At 38.6% G+C, this 13,846-nt stretch overlaps 1 protein-coding gene across 2 annotated transcripts in view; it reads right to left on the reverse strand.

Annotated features, from left to right (window-relative positions):
- TRAPPC9 (trafficking protein particle complex subunit 9) overlaps positions 1–13,846 on the reverse strand; it is a 1,774,054-nt gene that overhangs the window by 1,409,103 nt on the left and 351,105 nt on the right. The gene's annotated exons all lie outside the window — the stretch shown is intronic.

The raw sequence follows: 13,846 nt of genomic DNA on the forward strand, positions 1-13,846 counted from the left end.
CACACACAGTACTGTCACAATTAGCAACATTTTCTATAAGGAAAAAAATACTTGAAAACCCTGGTGCTTATGCTTAATTATCTCCCTTGACTGTGGCCAATGCGCTTGCTCCCTGCACTAAGCAATAACTTTGCAGTAAATAGCTGGGTCAACAAAATTGTAGCATAATTATGTACAGAATTTGAGCTCCAGTAGCAATGCAATACTGGGAGCTAGCTCAACAAATCAGGTGAGACAATGAAAAGAGGCATATATGTGAAGCCACCAATAAGCAACTAGCTCCCAGTAGTGCTTTGCTGTTCCTAAGCTTACCTAGGTATTCTTTTCAACAAAGGATAGCAAGAAAATTAATCAAATTAGATAATTAAAGTACATTGGAAAGATGTTTAAATTGGATGCTCTTTCTGAATCATAAAGGAAAAAGGGTTTAATGTCCCTTTAATTAAGGGATATAAAGTTTAAATTACATTTTAATAACTCAAATTAAACTTTCATGATTCAGACACCGCAGGCAATTTTATACAACTTTCCAATTAACTTAAATGATCTATTTTTGCTTTGTTCTCTTCATATAATACCTAGGTAGGTTCAGCAGCAGCAATGCAATGCTGTAAACTAGCTGATTGGTAGCTGCACATATATATCTCTTGTTATTGGCCCACCTGACTTATTCAGCTAGCTCCCAGGAGTGCATTACTGGATCTTCAATAAAGGATACTAGGAGAATTAAGCAAATTATAATATAAAAGTAAATTAGAAAGTTGTAAGCTCTATCTGAATCCTAAAAGACAAATGTTGTGTTTCATGTCCCTTTAACACATGCATAATCTATTAAAATTGCCTAGGTTTTCCTTTCAGAGTAATTAGTGGTTTGAGTATTTTGATAAAAGCTTTAAGTTGCGAGAAAAGAACAGTGAGATCTGTAGGGCAAAAATGTTTACAGAATTTTGCTGGGATTTGAAAGAATATTTTATATACGTCATCGAACTCCCATGTTCAGGCCATTTTACCATAAAAACATAATTAAAGGGACAGTCTAGTCAAAAAAACTTTCATGATTCAGATAGGACATGCAATTTTAAACAACTTTTCAATTTACTTTTATTATCAAATTTGCATTGTTCTCTTGGCATTCTTTATTGAAAGCTTAAGCTAGGTAGGCTCATATGCTCATTTCTAAGCCCTTGAAGGCCGCCTCTTGTCTCAGGGCATATTGACAGATTTTTAAAGCTAGACAGCGCTAGTTTGTGTGTATAGATAGCATTGTACTCACTCCTGTAGAGTTATTTATGAGTCAGGACTGAATGGCTAAAATGTCTGTCAAAAGGACTGAAATAAGATGGCAGTCTGCAGAGGCGTAGAAACTAGGTAATCACAGAGGGAAAAAGTGTAACCGTGTAAAACTGGGTAATGGGTAATAAAGGGATTATCTATCTTTTTAAAAAATAACAATTCTGGAGTAGATTGTCTGTTTAAATAAAAATTCTGGAGTTTACTGTCCCTTTAAGCGTTTTATTTTGTACTTATAAGTACTTTTTGCGTATCCAGTGTACTTAAATTACAGTTTATACTGAGCATATTTAGTACAATTTATTCCTGTGGAATTTACATACAAATTTTACATTTTTGATCAAATACGATTTTTGGTGAACAATTTTGTTAAGATTTTTGAGGCACCTTAAAGGGACATGAAACCCAACATTTTTCTTTCATGATTCAAATAGAACAAACATTTTTAACAACTACCATATTTACTTCTATTATCAATTTGCTTCATTCTCTTGGAATCCTTTATTGAAGGAGCAGCAATGCACTACTAGGAGCTAGCTGAACACATCAGTGAAGACACCAATCAGCAGCTAAACAAGTAAATTAGATAACAGAAGTAAATTGGAAAGTTATTTATAATATTAATAGTATACTCTATCAGAATCATGAAAGACATGTCCCTTTAACAATACATTTTGAGTATTTTGTGTGATTGGTTCAATTATTTATTTTGTATGATTTCTAAATTTCTATTTTCATTGTGCACTTTTGTAATGTGTGCATCTCCTTCCCATATGAAAATGCAGTATACGCCCCTTAGCGAGACACCCAGTATTAAAGGGACACTGTAGCCAAAAAAAATCTTTCATGATTCAGATAGAGCATGTAATTGTAAGCAACTTTCTAATTTACTTCTATTATCAATTTTTCTTCATTCTCTTGCAATCTTTATTTGAAAAGAAGGCATCTCAGCGAAGGAGCCAGCAAATTGTGGGTTCAGAACCATGGACGGCACTTGTTTTAAGGTGCTGTCCAATCAGCAAGGACAACCCAGGTTGTTCACCTAAAATGGGCCGGCATCTAAACTTACATTCTTGCTTTTCAAATAAACATAACAAGAAAATGAAGACAATTTGATAATAGGAGTAAATGAGAAAGTTGCTTAAAATTGCATGCTCTATCTGAATCACAAAATAATTTTTTTGGCTACAGTGTCCCTTTAAGGGTAAAAAGTTACTTTATAGAATTCAACCAAGGAAATATTATTATAGACTCAACAACCCAGTTACATTAATATACTTTTTACCTCTGTGATTACCTTGTATCTAGGAGCCTTCTTCCAGCCCCCTGATCACATGACTGTGACTGTTTATTATCTATTGTCTTGCATTTAGCATTGTATTGTGCTAAATCTTAAATAACTTTCTGTGCCTGAACACAGTGTTATCAATATGGCCCACATGTACTTTCTGTTTGTGTTGAAATGTAATTTAAAAAGCATGTGATAAGAGGCAGCCCTCAAGGGTTTAGAAATTAGCATATGAGCCTACCTAGGTTTAGTTTCAACTAAGAATACCAAGAGAAAAAAGCAAATTTGATGATAAGAGTAAATTGGAAAGTTGATTAAAATGACATGTCCTATCTGAATAATGAAAGTTTAATTTTGACTAGACTGTCCCTTTAACGTATAGAGAGGTAGATAAGATTAGGAGGTTTACTGATTCTGTTTTATACAGAGAAAGAGATAAGATAAGAAGACCTTAACGTATAGAGAGGTAGATAAGATTAGGAGGTTTACTAATTCTGTTGTATACAGAGAGAGAGAGATAAGATGACCTTAACGTATAGAGAGGTAGATAAGATTAGGAGGTCTACTAATTCTGTTGTATACAGAGAGAGAGAGATAAGATGACCTTAAGGTATAGAGAGGTAGATAAGATTAGGAGGTTTACTAATTCTGTTGTATACAGAGAGAGAGAGATAAGATGACCTTAACGTATAGAGAGGTAGATAAGATTAGGAGGTTTACTAATTCTGTTGTATACAGAGAGAGAGAGATAAGATGACCTTAACGTATAGAGAGGTAGATAAGATTAGGAGGTTTACTAATTCTGTTGTATACAGAGAGAGAGAGATAAGATGACCTTAACGTATAGAGAGGTAGATAAGATTAGGAGGTTTACTAATTCTGTTGTATACAGAGAGAGAGATAAGATGACCTTAACGTATAGAGAGGTAGATAAGATTAGGAGGTCTACTAATTCTGTTGTATACAGAGAGAGATAAGATAAGAAGACCTTAACGTATAGAGAGGTAGATAAGATTAGGAGGTCTACTAATTCTGTTGTATACAGAGAGAGAGAAAAGACAAGGAGACTTTAACGTATAGAGAGGTAGATAAGATTAGGAGGTCTACTAATTCTGTTGTATACAGAGAGAGATAAGATAAGAAGACCTTAACGTATAGAGAGGTAAGTAAGATTAGGAGGTCTACTAATTCTGTTGTATACAGAGAGAGAGATAAGATAAGGAGACCTTAATGTATAGAGAGGTAGATACGATTAGGAGGTCTACTAATTCTGTTGTATACAGGGAGAGATAAGATAAGAAGACCTTAACGTATAGAGAGGTAGATAAGATTAGGAGGTCTACTAATTCTGTTGTATACAGAGAGAGAGAAAAGACAAGGAGACTTTAACGTATAGAGAGGTAGATAAGATTAGGAGGTCTACTAATTCTGTTGTATACAGAGAGAGATAAGATAAGAAGACCTTAACGTATAGAGAGGTAAGTAAGATTAGGAGGTCTACTAATTCTGTTGTATACAGAGAGAGAGATGCATCGAATTCAGTTTATGCAGATAAGGGAGAGATTACTAATATCTTATTAGCCTTTAGATAGTAAACTCTTATATTTCTTAAACAGATTCAATTAAGGGCTGAGACTTCTAGCCTTGAGAATTATGTACAACTAGAAATTATACCTAGATGTCTTAGATTTAGATTAGATCCTGGAACTAATCTAAGAGATGATGACGAAGAGGGTGAAGACTTTATGGGGGATTGGAATAAGACATTTTCCTAATGCTCCCTAGGTTTGATGGATATGATGATTAAAAAGGACAAAAGGAGATTAGAAAAAATTAAATTACAAGTGGAAGAATCAGTGAAACTAGTTAACACTTTTGAGTCAGATTAAAAATTTAGTCAAATAAATGAAGAAGTGAAAGAGCATGTTTTAAAATTAAGGACTGAAATGAAATCAAGAAAATGTAGGAAGCTGAGCCGTGACTACGATGATTACAAAAAAGATAAGGTATATTCTTATTTTTTGAATAAAGGGTCATATGACTCTGGTACTGATGCTTCTGACAATGAAAGTGAGAATAGATTTTCAAAAAACGAAGTGAGTTCAGAACGAGGTGTAGAGGGGGGAGGAAAAGACCTAAATATAAAAGGAAAAGAAACACAATCCCAATCAAAACCACAGAGACAAGGAAGGAGGTAACAGAATCAAGATCCCCCCAGTGGAGGTGGAGGACAAGGTGAGGCACACAGAGGGGTTATTATCTGACAACAGTGGTGAGAGTTCTGAGGAAATGCAAATAGTGAATTTATCATCATTTAAGTTGAATTTGTCTCACATAAGTCTTTTGAAAAAGGGGCTGTCCTTTTGTCTCACTAGTGGTTTAGACAAATTCACACTTATAAAAGGTCTACATATGTTTGGTAGAAAATTGGTATAATCCTCTATTATGGAGGGGAGGGAGACTCTAGTTCAGGAGGATAAAACTAAAGATGATTTAGCTGTAGCTAAAATAGTGAATCTCCTAGAGAAGAGTGAGCCCAGTACCCCCACTTTAGAATCCGTCATTCCATTGATTGTTATTCCTGAGGTTGCAAAACCTAGAACTGATTTTAGGCCAAGATCAAAATTTATGCTGCACTCTCCCTTGTACCTGCAGTACAATTTTTTGTTAATGCACTAGAAAAAAACCATAGATCTGGTTGGTTTATATGGTATTCTAGGTGATAATTTATTTACAGTAAATTTTGGCGCTGGTCACTCTTTTGACTTTCTTCTCTAGGTGATAATTTATCCAAAGTTGAAAGACAAGCAATGTGGAAACTAAAAAATGCACCTAATGTCATCATCAAGGCAGCGGATAAGGGAGGTAATTTGGTTTTGTTAGATGAAGATCTATATTTAAAAGAAGTGATGAGACAATTAAATAATAAAGAACAATAGGAACATTTGAGATTTAATCTTTTGGATGAAACCCATACAAAGTTACTTTTTTCTTCTAAATGATGCAAAATATGAAGGCTTAATCACCCAAAAAGAGTTTGAGTATTTATTTCAGCATAATCCTATCCTGCCCACTTTCTATTGTTTACCAAAATTGCATAAAGATAGAAACAAACCCCCAGGTCGTCCTATTGTCTCTGGCATAGGTGGAGTAACTGAAAATGTTGGTAATTTTATTGATTTCTTTTTAAAACAATTTATCTCCACTTTGCCCACCTATGTCAGAGACACTACAGACCTTTTACAGAAGTTAGATAATCTCATTGTGGATGATGTTATTTTGGTATCCCTAGATATTGATGGTTTATATTCATTAATACACCATGAGGTTGGTTTGGGGCCAGCAGATCCTTTTTGGATAGTCGTAGTCCTTCCTTTAAGAAACACACTGATTTTGTGATCTCTTTATTGAGATTTCTGCTTGAAAATAATATCTTCTGCTTTGATGGAAAGTATTTTAGGCAATTAACTGGTACAGCAATAGGGGCTACATGTGCCCCCACCTATGCATGCCTGCATCTGGGCATATGGGAACTTTCTGAAGTTTTAGGCACCCATACTGACATTGTTGAGAAATCAGTTCAACTGTGGCTTCGCTATGTGGACAATGTATTCATGTTATGGAAGGGTGATGTGTCCAGTTTAGATGCTTTTGTCAAACTACCGAACATCATTATAGTTATAATATTCTGTTGACTTATGAAACTAATACCTGCACAGTACCTTTCCTTGACATTTTGATCAAGAAGGGAGATATCTGCAGAGAATTACCGTAATCCTACAGCCACTAATAGTTTGCTAGAGGCACAGAGCACTCATCCTTACTCTTTGAAGAAAGGTATCCCATTTGGACAGTTTCTGCGGTTACGCAGAAACTGTTCAACAAATTCCGGCTTTGATTTTCACGCAAATAAAATGCAAGAAAGGTTCCTCTCTAGAGGCTACTCTAAAAGACTGGTTAAAAAATCTTTGAGTATAGTGAGAAGAATGAAACGTGATGAGATCCTTTTTTCAAAGAGTAAAAAGAAAATGAAAATGTATCCAATGTTAGGTTTATTACTCAGTACAACTGCCATTGGGATAAAATTTGCCACATTTTAACAGAAAATTGGCACTTTTTTCTGCAGATAAAAGAATTGCAATGAAGGTAGGAGAGCAACTTCTTCTAACTGTTAGAAAAGTCCTTAGCTTAAAAGATTGTTTGGTGAGAAGCCACTTTATAAAGACCCCAAAAACAAAACTGGCTTACCATGCATCAATCACAAAAAGGAAGTTTCCTTTGTGGAAAATGCATCTCATGCAGTTATATTGTTAAAACTAATACCTTTACAACTGGGGGAAAAATATTTTGCATCAAATATCTGATCAATTGTCAAAGCTATGGAGTTGTTTATCTTCTTTTTTGCCCATACCCCATGTACTAAGTTGGGAAAACGAAAAGGCAACTCTTGGATAGAGTAAGAGAGCACAGAAATGACGTAAAAAATTACTAGTAGTGTTGCTCGACATTTCAATGTTTGTCATGATTCCAATCCAGAGTAACTTAAATTTAATGGTATTGATGTAGGCTTGACACACAATAGGAGGAGGTAACCAAGACAAATGCATCCTCAAAAAGGAAACAGGTTGGATCTATCGCAATATGTGTTCAAGTTCATCCTTCCTGGTGTGTTTGGATATTGTTTAGAATTTGCATTTAGATCGTTTTCCTTTTTCATTTTAGGTAAATATCTCTTGTGGAATATCCACCATACGTGGTGTTCCCGGAGTGGTGTAGAGGGCTAGGACTTAGCTATATAAAATATTTCTAGCAAAGCATAATTTTTAAATCCCCTGGTTCTAATCTGTATTTAGCTTCATGTGATATTTGTATATATTAAGCCTAATACTGCTATCTAATTATTTAGAAATTCTATACATAGCTATCTAGATTGAGGATCTAATTTCGTTTATTTATTGAAGCATTTGGATGTTAACTTAAGTTTTCGATGTAAGACTCTTGCTTAGCTGGGCTATCCTTATAATTTGTAATACTTATTTATGTGGTATAAAGCTATCTTTTTTATTATAAAAAGTATTATTCTTTGTTCAGCCTATAAAAGGCTGGAGAATTCTCTATGAGGTCAGCCCTGAGGAAGTCCCTGTCAGTCAAGGGGATGAAACTCGTGTAGGCGGCAGGTGTTTATCATTGAGGAGACTTTGAGGATACTTTACTGACTCTACAGAGTTCTTATTTGGAGCTATCGTTTGGTCTCCTGGCAATTTGATGTGTCGTTAAGCTTTGGGATTCACGGACCGTACTATAAAAAAAAACTGTGACTTTTGCACAATTTATTTTTGAAGTAAAATCTTTCAACAAGTTATAAGAGGTTTGAATAAGCTCCTCAAAGCCGGATTCTTGTGGGTCTATCTCGATGTACCGAGTATTACAAGGACTTCAAATTGGACGTTTGCAACAAGTGATTAAACACAGTGTTTCAAATTTAGATTAATTGTATCTAGAGTTTGTCTTGTTGTTCTTATAGTCTGATCACAGCTCTTATCTCTTTCTGTATTGTTATGTATATAACTATCACATAGATCCTAACAATTCTATATCATGACAACAATACCCTTTATGTTGGGGTTGTCCGCTGATTAAGGTGTTGTGGTTAGTTATTTTATAACTATATCCGTGAATGTATTTTGCATTTCTTACTTGTGCACTTGATGCACTAACTTTACATGCTATTTTAGTTACGGAAGTTATTACATATATCCTCACTTGCATTTCATAGCAACATATCCCTTATATAAGTTTGTGGGGTTGCCCTCTGATGGAAGTGTTGTATGTTCCCTCTTTTGAAACTAATATATTTGCTAGCTCCCTTGTTTGTTATCCCCTTAAAGAGACATCTCGCACAGTTATTATTAATATAGGTTTGTATATATATTTTTTCTTTTTGTATTTAATAAATTTATTAATTGGTTTAAATCACATATTTGGTCTGGAAGTGTCCATCATGGCCTCTGAGTCTTACACGTGCAACAATATAAATAGAATTTTCCATTTGGATACTATTTTTTGAGTGTGCTGAATTCCCTATCTTTTTATATATAAGGACTACTAATACTTGTATTTTCTTCTTCTATTTTTAAAAACATAAATTATGCTTACCTGATCATTTTCTTTTCTTCTGACGGAAAGAGTCCACAGCTGCATTCATTACTTTTGGGAAATACAGAACCTGGCCACCAGGAGGAGGCAAAGACAACCCAGTAAAAGGCTTAAATACCTCCCCCACTTCCCTCATCCCCCAGTCATTCTGCCAAGGGAACAAGGAACAGTAGGAGAAATATCAGGGTGAAAAAAGGTGCCAGAAGAACAAAAAATGACCGCCGCCTCATAGATAAAAACACAGGCGGGAGCTGTGAACTAATGTCATAATTTATGTTTTTCTTCTTAAACGGGAAGAGTCCACAGCTGCATTCATTACTTTTGGGAAAACAATACCCAAGCTAGAGGACACTGAATGCAAATATCGGGTGGGTACAAAAGGTGGCTCCTTCGAAAGGCACTACAGCCTGAAATTACCCGACACCCTATAAAAAACAAAGTATGCTTACCTGATAATTTTCTTTTCTTCCAATGGAAAGAGTCCACAGCTGCATTCATTACTTTTGGGAAATAAGAACCTGGCCACCAGGAGGAGGCAAAGACACCCCAGCCAAAGGCTTAAATACTCCTCCCACTTCCCTCATCCCCCAGTCATTCTGCCGAGGAATAAGGAACAGTAGAAGAAATATCTGGGTGAAAAGGTGCAGAAAGAATAAAAAATAAAGACGTCCAACATAAAAAAGAAGGGTGGGGAGCTGTGGACTCTTTCCATCGGAAGAAAAGAAAATGATCAGGTAAGCATAATTTATGTTTTTCTTCCTAAATGGAAAGAGTCCACAGCTGCATTCATTACTTTTGGGAAAACAATACCCAAGCTATAGAGGACACTGAATTCCAAAACGGGGGGGAACAATAGGTGGCCCATTCTGAGGGCACCAGGCCTGAAACTCATATCCAACAAAAAACCATGCTTTGTCCGAAGCCGAGAAAAAAAAAAGGGAAAAGGGACCAAGGACACTGACCAGCAAACAGCCCGGAAGCCTATCTAGAGACCGCAACATCAGGCACAACTGAGCCAACAGTCCTCCAGGAGACGCCGTCGCCCAACAGTCAGTCCCCCACCACACACACTTTACTAGCGAAGGGAACCCCCACCAAAACTCCCAAAGGAATAAAGCAAGTAAGAACCAAATGGGAACAGAAAGATTACCACAACTCAATAAAAAGGAGAAAAAAAACAGCAAGCTCGCAAGACCTAAATGGGTCCTGACAACAAGGGAAGGCAATGCCCAATCCAAATAGAAATCACAAGGTTTAAAATCGGTAGCAGAACAGAGAAAAAGGTCTTCCAACATCCTGCAAGGATTGGAACAGCTAGCTAGCAATCGATCAAGGCGCAGACAGCTGTAGCTGGTTTCAAAGAGCAACCCTTCACTCGCCAGGCAGCAAGGCAACCACCGCCTAAGAACAACTGAAAACGGAGACCAAAAATCATCCAAACTCAGAACCCTGAGGAATTCAGGCAAAAATACATGTAGCAGACCCAGACGAAGGTAAACACCTGAGTCAAGCATACGCAGCTATCTTCAGGATGACACAAAATAAATACTTGATAAAAGCGGCTACCAAAATGTAAAGTACTAAACCTCTACTACAGAAGGCACACTCTAGGCAATCAAAACCGCCAGACCTACACATAGGTCTCGAAAATAAAAGGAAATCCAAGAACCTCAATGACCAATGCGCCCCCAAGATCCGAGAACAACGGATCTCAGGACCTACCTCCAGCTGGGCCAGCCGAAGCATCGGCAGGTCTGAAACCAGGGGACCAGAAAAACCCTAGACTCAAACAATGAGCGGATAAAAATGGCACAGCCATTACAATAGTGCTTGGGTGCCAACCAGAAATATCACATGGAGACCGTCAACAAGGCCATAGACTTACAGATCTAGCTAAAGGCCCAACATAGACTCAATTACAATAAATATACCGAATATCACAAAGAAACAAAATGTGAAATAAATGTGATAACAAAAATCATAAAAAGAAAACCATATAAAGTTCTGAATCAAGGATATGTCTGTGTCCTCTGGATGAGTTTTTCAGCTTGTTAGCATTCCTCAGTGAGATCCCATAAAAAAGGAAACAGAAAATTGCAACATAGTGTGAATCTGTAACGGCACTTTGAGGAAGTAGTTGTTTTTTAACAAATGACTACTCACATTTGTTGGAGCTTTCGACTAAGCTCAAGGATATGCGCACTCCCACTTTATACTGATGGGAAAACAGTACACTAGGCAAAACTTTGATACAAATTTATTTTAAAATATATAAAAGCGTCACATAAGCCTTGATAACACCACAATGTAAGGGTACAAAAGCAGATATGCTATGACAAATGCTTCAAATCGCCAAACTTGCAGAGAGGTAAATGGATCAGCAGGAGTGTGACCGCCGAAACCAATACCTCTTTAGTTGCAAGACAATAGCGCTAGTCCCCCAGGTGTCCTGGCTAGTGTAGAGACGCGATAAAACTCAATGTAGAACAGTTCAGTTCCGACGTACGTTTCGCTGGTATGCTTTGTCAAGGAATGTTGCAATTTTCTGTTTCCTTTTTTATGGGATCTCACTGAGGAATGCTAACAAGCTGAAAAACTCATCCAGAGGACACCAACATAGACTCAAGGCAGAGCCAGCAACTCTCCAAATGGACAGAACAACCCAGAGAGCATTTCTCTCTCCTAAATAGGTTAACCCGTCTGTCCTAACCTCCTGAAGCCAGGAGAAGTCCTAAGATAGGGATCACACTTCACTCCTAAGATAGGGATCCCCCAAGACAAAGGGGGGCCGGCAAACGGGACGGAAGGACAGAGCACCTGACCCCAGGACACAGCCATAGAACAAATCTCCAAAGCCCTAACCTGGAAGGAATCCCCTGAAGAATTTAACTGGCTAACACACAAACATGGTGCAATAGCTGCAGGGGTTCTACAGCGAGCCCCTGTACTTGCAGAGCAGCAAGGCCATCACATTCTTTCAGCAAGCCGACCAAGGGAAACCGAACAAGGCGAAAGGCAAACCCAGGGGGCATCGGCACCCAGAAAAACCTGGTCAACAGAACCAGTTCAACTAGCCCAACCAAAGCACACCGCCCAAGTTTCCTGGAACTTGGGAACCCCAGACAAGCTCTAGATCCGGTAAAACCCAAAACGGGAGCCACAAAGGAAAGGCTGAGAAAAACGTCAGCAACTGGAAGAACCAGAGCAAGGAGAGATTCGAGCCCCCAAATAAACAAGAACCCGGAAACTGAAATACCCCATCTGATATAAAATCAGACCCCCGGGAGATACCATACAATGTCCAAAGTAAAATGGACAACGAGAAAAACTCTCAAGTCCCGACAAGAACACGAGACTACCCCTTGCCGGAGTCCAACGCTCCAAGGAGCTAAGGAAGCAAGACCGAACAAGGTCACTAGAGCCCTAGACGCAACAGCAACACTACGAACAAGAAGATACCTCGAGGATTTGGAAATTACATAATTCCCTCGAGGACAAAAGTCACTCGAACAAGGCTAGTCTCTACCTTACCCCAAAAAAATCAGAGGAGAAGATGAAAGAAGGATGCGGAGCATCCCCCAGCACCAGGGAAGAAACCCTAAACAGAGCTCAAGGAGACCACACTGCCCATGTCCCTCATGAACAGCCAAACGGAACCCTGATCTTCCAACCAAAAACTGGGAAAGATCTCAATAATCAGAAAACTTGGAAATTACATAATTCCCTCTAGGACAAAGTCACTCTAACAAGGCTAGTCTCTACCTTACCCCATAAAAATCAGAGGAGAAGATGAAAGAAGGATGCGGAGCATACCCCAGCACCAGGGAAGAAACCCTAAACAGAGCTCAAGGAGACCACACTGCCAATGTCCCTACAAAGGAACCAACTCCCGAAGTGAACCAGGTCCCCCTAAGGAACCCGGGGAAGGGACGAAGTCTGAAAGGTCTCAAGCAGAGACACAGCAGGAACAAGTCCAAGGACAATTCCAGAGCCTCAGAAGGCCAAACCGCTGAAAACAGTGGTAAGGAGGCGTTAAGCCCCCAAATCTCCCAAGAGAGGAAAGAAACTCTAGGCCCCGAGGAAATCGGAGCAAAGAGAGTGACGCAGCGGAACTCCACTGACCCGGTCACCATATTGAATGCTGAATACGGACTCACACAATCCTCCAAGCCATATGGATCCTTTTAGAGTGTTTAGCTGAACTTGTAAGAAAAACAAGAAAACACACAAATAATAATGTGAGCACTCAGCCCCCCACCAGACCAGCCAGGCAGAACAGGCGACACATGTCTGAACAAGCCACAGGATAGAAGATCTGAATCTCAGCAGGACCAGCCACAGCTGGGGTTATAACTGTCAATCCTGTAAATCCTCCCTCAAAGGGGAAGGTAAAACAGACAAACCTAGGACTAACGTGTCCCTTAACAAACTTCCGAAGAAGCAACCAGAGAGAATTGATCCCAGAAGTTCCCGAAGGAAACACATAATCGAAAGTAAAAGACATCCTACCCAGAGAAAAGAAAATATAAGGCAACCCGTAGGTTAACGCCCAGGAAGAAAGCAGGCATACTCGAATGAACAGCCAAACGGAACCCTGATCTTCCAACCAAAAACTGGGAAACATCTCAATAATCAGAAAACTTGGAAATTACATAATTCCCTCATATCTACTGAGGTGAGCCATTTGAAGTAGAGGACTGTCGATTCCCGAATCCATTAAGGATAGGATCCTCTAATAACTCAAAGACGTATCTGAGTAAAACGCGAAGACGCGCTATTCTGTAACAAAAGGTACAACACTCAGGGACAGCTACACCCACAGGGAACTGTATAGGCCCACCCAAGGCCGGTAGACCCGGGACGATCGAGCACAAATGCAAATAAACGTCTGGACTTTGCAGAGGTGTAATCGCAAAAATATGTGAAAGCAAAAAGGAGCTGCAACCTCCGGGGAAGAACATGCCACCCTGTAAGAAGGGATAAACATAATCTGGGTTTACCTGCATATGTAGTAGTAGGGAGCGGTAGGGAACTCGCCTCTCAGAGGACAGAACCCCCAGAGGCGGATGGCTCAGTAGACCCCTGACTCCCTGAGCCCGAGGAACAAGGCAC

Source organism: Bombina bombina, chromosome 5 (genome assembly GCF_027579735.1).
Source record: "Bombina bombina isolate aBomBom1 chromosome 5, aBomBom1.pri, whole genome shotgun sequence".
In the NCBI taxonomy this organism is placed as follows: domain Eukaryota; kingdom Metazoa; phylum Chordata; class Amphibia; order Anura; family Bombinatoridae; genus Bombina; species Bombina bombina.